This window comes from Lactuca sativa, chromosome 8 (assembly GCF_002870075.4).
Source record: "Lactuca sativa cultivar Salinas chromosome 8, Lsat_Salinas_v11, whole genome shotgun sequence".
Lineage (NCBI taxonomy): Eukaryota > Viridiplantae > Streptophyta > Magnoliopsida > Asterales > Asteraceae > Lactuca > Lactuca sativa.
Window position 1 is genome coordinate 184,478,127 of NC_056630.2, and position 8,537 is coordinate 184,486,663.

Genomic DNA, 8,537 nt, shown 5'->3' on the forward strand with positions numbered 1-8,537 from the left:
GTCATTTTCCGATGCGCAGGGGGCTGCGGTTTTATGGGATCAATTCATAAAGATGTTCAGTACTCGCTATGTTCTGCGAGATGAAAAGGAGAGATTGGCTCGGGAATTCCTTGAGCTGAAGCAGGATTTGGAGTCGGTGACTGAGATCACCAGGATGTTTATTGGGAGGGCGATGTTTCGCCCTGAGTTCGCTTCGGAGCAGGCTCAGATGCCCCGATATCCGAGTATGCTCAAGGGGGTATCAGACAGTTCGTGTCCGCGCGGAGGTGCGAGACCCTGTTGCAATTGCAGAAGGCCGCCATGTGGCGTGATTTAGAGGTTGAGTTGCAGTCGCGTGAGCTGAGGCAGGCCCGATGCAGTCGCAGTCGGCGCCGAAACGGTTCAGGACCGTAGACGTTGGAATGGGGGAATCGGAGCGGCCACACTTGTGGAAAGTGTGGGAGGAGTCACACCGGAATTGCTGGTCCGGTGGTGCATGCTGCAAGTGCGGGAAAGAGGGGCACTATGCGCGGGATTGTCGGCAGTCAGTGCCGATTCGGGATTTGAGGATTTGTCGTCATTGTCGGCAGGTTGGACATTTGAGGGTCAACTGTCCACAGCTTTTTGCAGGATCGGTGTAGGCTCTAGCACCGGCCACCTTGAGGAGTTCAGGAGGAGGACAGGATGGAGTAGAGTCCAAGGGCTCAGGGTGTGCTTATCGGATTGCGGCAGAGGGAGACAGAGCAGTGTCGGAGGCAACTGCGGGTATGATGCTCTCTTGATGTCTTGAGTAGATTGCGTTGATTGTGGCGTATTGTTTGTGCTGGTAGTGTGGATTTCGATGCGGTATTCGTTGTTTTGCGGGTTTGGCATGGTTATGGATTGGTGCTTCAGGTTTTCGCTTGGCATTCGTTGTTCCCTGAGGGTTTAGTATGATTATAGTTTGGTGTTTTGGTACCGGTAGCCTCGTGCGGTTTTCGATGCGATATTCAACCATTGGCAGGTTGTGGGTTTGGTTACGGGTTATTGCTTGGGAATTCCGTTGGTCATCGTTCGTGGGGGGTTGATAGTGGAGATGCGGCACTGGGTTGATTGTCGGGTAGCATCTACAGTCGTGGAATGGATGATTGAAGGACTAGATTCTTGTGAGTGGGTTGATCAGGGAGGAGGTGTGTTTTGCTGAGGGTTGCTTGTGTTGGTGGGAAGCAGTCAGGGTGTAAGTGTTCTCTTTGTACAGGGTTGTTCTGTAAGGTCGTTAATGACGATCGGTGGCAGCTAGTCAGTGCTTTAGTGGGGGAGAATTGGAGAATTCTCCGGGAGATCGATGAGTATGTGAGGGTGCCTAGCTGTTGGGATTCAGCAGAGTTTGTCAGCGCAGAGTATAGGCCGACGAGAGCGAGTGTCGGGTATGCGGGGCGGGATACAGACCTAGGGCAGTTTATTGTGGAGGCCTGAGAGAAGGTCGGGATCAAGCTTGAGTAAGTAACCGGGGTTATGCGATCAGAGTATTGGTATGTTAGAGGTACGTGATGGGTTGTACTGCATTAATCCCACGGGATTATGTTGTGCATGTTTCTAGAGCCGGAACCGGAAGGTTCCCAGAGTTAGAACCTGAGGGTTCGCAGAGTTTGGGTGTACGGACCCACAGAGATATAGCCTCGAGTGGCTAGTATGTGTTATGAGAGTCGGTCCAGTCATACTGGAGACTCTGTTGGTATTGCTGGATTAGCTCGAGATTTGCGGATCGCGTATGTTGCAGTGTGATTGCATTGGAAGGTCTGGCCCCGGATTATTGATCTTGTTTAGCGGAGGCAGTGATTTTGATGAGTGGAGAGAGTGTGTGGGATTGAGAGCCCCTGCAATGAGAACCAGAGTATGTGAATAGCAGTTACGCAAAAAGGGTGGTGTCGCTTGGGGCGAGCACCGTGGCACCGGTTGGAGTGGCATTATGTTCAAGAGAGTCCCGTGGAAAAGGAAAAGAGGAGGGTATGTAACACCGAAAGGGGTGCAAGTTCACGAAAGTGAAAGCTGCAGAGCAGAGTTATGGTTAGAGTATTTCGAGTATGGTTTTGAGCATCGTGTATAGGACGGGTTGGGATGACTGGCGAGACTCAGAAAGGATGCAAGGGAATAGAGAATCTTGAATTCTCAGTGTGATTCTGATCAGGGTATAGGACGGATATTAGTGGCTCGTCTTGGGAGATGTTCGAGGATATCATCAGTGAATCGGGTTTTTCAACCTGCGAGTGTTGGGACTAGTTCAGTATGTGTATGTGATAGCAAGAGGGATCTTGTGAGAGTTACTCTGGGAGTGAGAATGGATCTCTCAGTTGGTCAGGGATGGGCAAAGTGGGCTTTGGATCAGGGATCCGGTGGTTCAGGGTTTCCTGACCCTTATGGGTCGAGTGATCGTTGAGATTTGGAGCAGGGTGCATCGTGGGTAATTTCCGATTACAGAGAGTGATGAGCAGTTCAGAGTTCGTACTTTAGTTGACAAAGCAGACTCAGCAGGTTAAGGAGAGTTAGTGATTGTCTAGAGTTAACGGGAAAGTTATGTAGGCAGACGCCGTTACAAGTATGTGATTCAGGTCAGCGACTTCGTATTTCTGACGGGGTGCTTCGATTTAGGAAGAGGGGTAAATGGGGGGCCCCGGTATGTTGGGTCTTTTCGTGAAGGTGCGAAGGTAGGAAGGGTGACCTATCGTTTGGAGCTGTCAACGGAATTGGGACGGATCCATGAGACTGGTATGTGTCGCAGTTGAAGAGGTGTATAGCGGATGAGTCAGCAGTGGTTCTACTAGAGAACGATTAGGTGGATGCGAGCCGGTGTTACGTCGAGAGGCCAGTGGTCGTCGGAGATCGGAAGATCAAGGTTCTGAGGAACAAGGAGGTACCTCTGGTATTGGTTCAGTAGCGGTCTCGGGAGAGATCGGTAGTGTCTAGGGAAGCCGAAACATGAGATGCGGGAGCAACAGCCAGAGCTATTTCCAGAGTGAGACTTCGAGGGCGAAGTCTAATTCTAGTGGGGGAGAATTGTAACAGTCCAAAATCTCAAGTATTGTTAAATTGCATTTTGGGGGTGTTTTAAAGGGGAGACTCGGCGAGTTGGAGCCAGACTCGCCGAGTAGGGTCGCAGATTTGGTCGCGGGTTCGCGACTGGACTCGACGAGTCCAGGTATGGACTCGGCGAGTCGACGCTGTTTAGTGGAAAACCCTAGCCATCCAGTTGGGAAGTATATAAGGGATCTTATGCCTCCATTGTTCGCCTTTTGGCCGACTGAGAAGGATCCTAAATCGGTTGTGGGCATCCAGAACAAGGTTTGAAGATCATTGGTGATTTGAGGAAGTTATGGTCCAAGAAGGAGAAGGTTATGGCTAATGGGACAGCAAGGGAATTACGTTTTGAGGCTTGGGGACACTGAGAGTGCATGATTCAGGTAATCTTTCGGATTATTTCCTGTTATGTGAATGTGTGCATGGATTTAGGGTTTGTGAAACCCATTTGGAGTCTAGATGGATTGTTATGTTGTTATACAAAAGTTTATACCCTGGTAATAGGATGATTAGAGGTCCAGAAGTCCCATTAGTGTGTTTTTCGGGAATATATGTATCTCAGGAAGCAGTTCGATTGACTGCATGGCGTGGACTCGCCGAGTCGGATGATCAGACTCGGCGAGTAGCTTGAAGATTCACTGGGACTCGCCGAGTTGTTCTTCAGACTCGGCGAGTGGAGTCGGGGTGGCCCCGCGATTCTTCCAGGAGTGACTCGTCGAGTCAAAGAGGATACTCGACGAGCAGAAGGGGAATCTTAGAGGACTGAAGGACGACCAGACTCGCCGAGTCGCCAGGGAACTCGCCGAGTCCAGTCGAGCTGACAATGGACTGTTGACCAGAGTTGACTGGTGTGATTTCTTAGGGTCAGTTAACGTGGAAGATAGAAGTATTAAAAAGAGATATATGATGAGACAGGGAGCTTGTAGCTCGGAGGATCAAGTGCAAGAGGTTTCAGGAGTTGCTATCTTCCAGTGTCCGCGAGGTGAGTCTTCTCACTATACCTCACCCGGAAGGGTTTGATTGTGTGACCGGAAGGTCAAGTATGTTGTGTGTTATGTTTATATGCTATGAATGGAAAGTTAGTTGCTACCCGTGATATACATGCTTATATATGGGCCGGAAGGCAAGGTATTATGTGACAGAGAGGCCAGGTATGATATATGATATATGTGCTTTATGTGTTAGAGTATTTGTATTATGTGTTATATATGTTATGGGCCGGAAGGCGATATGATGTGTGATGGACCGGAAGGTCGGCGTGGGTAAGGCCGGAAGGTTTACCCAGCAGGGACGGAAGTCCCCTGAGACACATGGACCGGAAGGTCGGGCCGGAAGGCAAAGTTATGTGGATCGAAAGATCCGGGCCGGAAGGCAAAGTTATGTGGATCGAAAGATCCGGGCCGGAAGGCGATAATATGTGGATCGAAAGATCCGGGCCGGAAGGCGTATGTGCGTAAGGTATATTGGGGAACTCACTAAGCTTCGTGCTTACGTTGTTTATGTTATGTTGTTTCAGGTTTTTACAGTAACGCGGAATGGCAACGGTTCGATTGTACACACCGAAGAAAGAGTTGTGTTTGGAGGATCCTGGTCTTCTATTATAATGAAAACGAAACCATGTTTTGTAATTCGAATGTGAATACGATTTTAAACAAGTGTTTTTAATATTAAATTGTTTATTTAAATGAAAATTTTATTTTTTGAAAATCACGGTGTTACAAATTGGTATCAGAGCCTTGGTTTGAGGGATTCGGACGCGCCTACGGGTAAATCTGGACTCAAACTGAGGAAGTAAGAAAAAGTTTTCCAAATAAATGGTTTTCTAAAAGTGAATAAGAGTTCAAAGAGGAAGCAAGAAAGAGCAGTGTGTACAATCAGCCAGAGCCAAACGGTGATTTCCCAAAATACCCTTACTTTTGTATTATGAAATATCTATTATGCACTTTATGAGACATTATTGCATGCTAGAGACAGGCTAGGTATTTCACATCTTAGGACTAGAGTGGCCTGATTTGTGATGCCTTAGTCTAGGGTTTGCTGTTATATGTGCGTTATGCTTTTGTGTGTATGTGATGAGTGAGGGTATCTAGTTAGAACGCACAAGGGGTAAAGCTACGGGGTACAGAGGTACTTCCGAGGATGAGCCGAGAAGGTGGAGCTACCACAGATGGGGAGTCCTATGTATGCTTCAATGCTCGAATGCTGCTTGCTTTGTGCTTTGTGGAGTTATCGATGATGGGAGTCAGCTACCAAGTGAGTATGACGATACTCAGGAGGTAGAGGGTTGGCATCATTGGGAACTCTTCAGCAGCTGATAGCAAAGAAGTGGGAGGACGGCGGAAGGGACTAGGGAGTAAACCTAGCCAGATGAGTGCGCTGGTAGAGTAGAGAATTTCGCTGGAAAGCGAGCACGCGCGATGAGATTGGTGAAAGAGCAGGTTTATCAGCTACTTAGGAACTCTGGAATGGTCCGTGTGGAAAGTATGGGTAGATGTGGCAGGTAGTATGGGCCCGTACTACTGAAAGCAGAGGACCCATACTTGATACAGGGGGCATTCTGAAGGTCCTAAGGAACAGATTGAGGGGTGATGTTATGGTCCGGATACCATACATCGGAGCGGATACAGAGTGATGTTATGGTCAGGGCACCATACATCGGAACAGATTGAGGTAGATGTTGTGGTTCGAGTGCTATACATTGGAGCAGGTTGAGGAATGGTGCTATGGTTCAGGTACCATACACCAAAGCATGTTGAGGAGGGATGTCATGGGATGAGTACCATGGTTCGTAGTGGATGATGCTTGTGGCTATCTTGTTATCCGGTTATCGATCGGACGAGCGCGAGCGAGCGGGATGCGAGGATTCGCGAGATCCTGCGTGATGAGGTTGCTGCATTGTTGCGGGCTGAGTCGCTAGAATTGTTTGGGTCGATCAGGACCACTACGATTGAAGTAGTTTGGTGAGCGATATGCGGCTTTCGCAGAGACGGCTGCCGCGGCGGTTACAGCGGCTGTAACGACGGCAAAGAAAGGGGCTAGTCGGAGTTTTCAGTATCGGGACTTCTATTATGCGAAGCCTTCCACATTCGATGGAGTTCAGGACTCGATTGTTACTATGAGATGGTTATCAGACATGGAGGGGTGTTTCTCCACGAGTTATGCCCTGCTGATCAGAGGGTGGGGGTGTGCTCTGAACCTGTTGAGACTCGGGGCGAAGGATTGGTGGAGCTTGACCACGATGTCATTTTCCGATGCGCAGGGGGCTGCGGTTTTATGGGATCAATTCATAAAGATGTTCAGTACTCGCTATGTTCTGCGAGATGAAAAGGAGAGATTGGCTCGGGAATTCCTTGAGCTGAAGCAGGATTTGGAGTCGGTGACTGAGATCACCAGGATGTTTATTGGGAGGGCGATGTTTCGCCCTGAGTTCGCTTCGGAGCAGGCTCAGATGCCCCGATATCCGAGTATGCTCAAGGGGGTATCAGACAGTTCGTGTCCGCGCGGAGGTGCGAGACCCTGTTGCAATTGCAGAAGGCCGCCATGTGGCGTGATTTAGAGGTTGAGTTGCAGTCGCGTGAGCTGAGGCAGGCCCGATGCAGTCGCAGTCGGCGCCGAAACGGTTCAGGACCGTAGACGTTGGAATGGGGGAATCGGAGCGGCCACACTTGTGGAAAGTGTGGGAGGAGTCACACCGGAATTGCTGGTCCGGTGGTGCATGCTGCAAGTGCGGGAAAGAGGGGCACTATGCGCGGGATTGTCGGCAGTCAGTGCCGATTCGGGATTTGAGGATTTGTCGTCATTGTCGGCAGGTTGGACATTTGAGGGTCAACTGTCCACAGCTTTTTGCAGGATCGGTGTAGGCTCTAGCACCGGCCACCTTGAGGAGTTCAGGAGGAGGACAGGATGGAGTAGAGTCCAAGGGCTCAGGGTGTGCTTATCGGATTGCGGCAGAGGGAGACAGAGCAGTGTCGGAGGCAACTGCGGGTATGATGCTCTCTTGATGTCTTGAGTAGATTGCGTTGATTGTGGCGTATTGTTTGTGCTGGTAGTGTGGATTTCGATGCGGTATTCGTTGTTTTGCGGGTTTGGCATGGTTATGGATTGGTGCTTCAGGTTTTCGCTTGGCATTCGTTGTTCCCTGAGGGTTTAGTATGATTATAGTTTGGTGTTTTGGTACCGGTAGCCTCGTGCGGTTTTCGATGCGATATTCAACCATTGGCAGGTTGTGGGTTTGGTTACGGGTTATTGCTTGGGAATTCCGTTGGTCATCGTTCGTGGGGGGTTGATAGTGGAGATGCGGCACTGGGTTGATTGTCGGGTAGCATCTACAGTCGTGGAATGGATGATTGAAGGACTAGATTCTTGTGAGTGGGTTGATCAGGGAGGAGGTGTGTTTTGCTGAGGGTTGCTTGTGTTGGTGGGAAGCAGTCAGGGTGTAAGTGTTCTCTTTGTACAGGGTTGTTCTGTAAGGTCGTTAATGACGATCGGTGGCAGCTAGTCAGTGCTTTAGTGGGGGAGAATTGGAGAATTCTCCGGGAGATCGATGAGTATGTGAGGGTGCCTAGCTGTTGGGATTCAGCAGAGTTTGTCAGCGCAGAGTATAGGCCGACGAGAGCGAGTGTCGGGTATGCGGGGCGGGATACAGACCTAGGGCAGTTTATTGTGGAGGCCTGAGAGAAGGTCGGGATCAAGCTTGAGTAAGTAACCGGGGTTATGCGATCAGAGTATTGGTATGTTAGAGGTACGTGATGGGTTGTACTGCATTAATCCCACGGGATTATGTTGTGCATGTTTCTAGAGCCGGAACCGGAAGGTTCCCAGAGTTAGAACCTGAGGGTTCGCAGAGTTTGGGTGTACGGACCCACAGAGATATAGCCTCGAGTGGCTAGTATGTGTTATGAGAGTCGGTCCAGTCATACTGGAGACTCTGTTGGTATTGCTGGATTAGCTCGAGATTTGCGGATCGCGTATGTTGCAGTGTGATTGCATTGGAAGGTCTGGCCCCGGATTATTGATCTTGTTTAGCGGAGGCAGTGATTTTGATGAGTGGAGAGAGTGTGTGGGATTGAGAGCCCCTGCAATGAGAACCAGAGTATGTGAATAGCAGTTACGCAAAAAGGGTGGTGTCGCTTGGGGCGAGCACCGTGGCACCGGTTGGAGTGGCATTATGTTCAAGAGAGTCCCGTGGAAAAGGAAAAGAGGAGGGTATGTAACACCGAAAGGGGTGCAAGTTCACGAAAGTGAAAGCTGCAGAGCAGAGTTATGGTTAGAGTATTTCGAGTATGGTTTTGAGCATCGTGTATAGGACGGGTTGGGATGACTGGCGAGACTCAGAAAGGATGCAAGGGAATAGAGAATCTTGAATTCTCAGTGTGATTCTGATCAGGGTATAGGACGGATATTAGTGGCTCGTCTTGGGAGATGTTCGAGGATATCATCAGTGAATCGGGTTTTTCAACCTGCGAGTGTTGGGACTAGTTCAGTATGTGTATGTGATAGCAAGA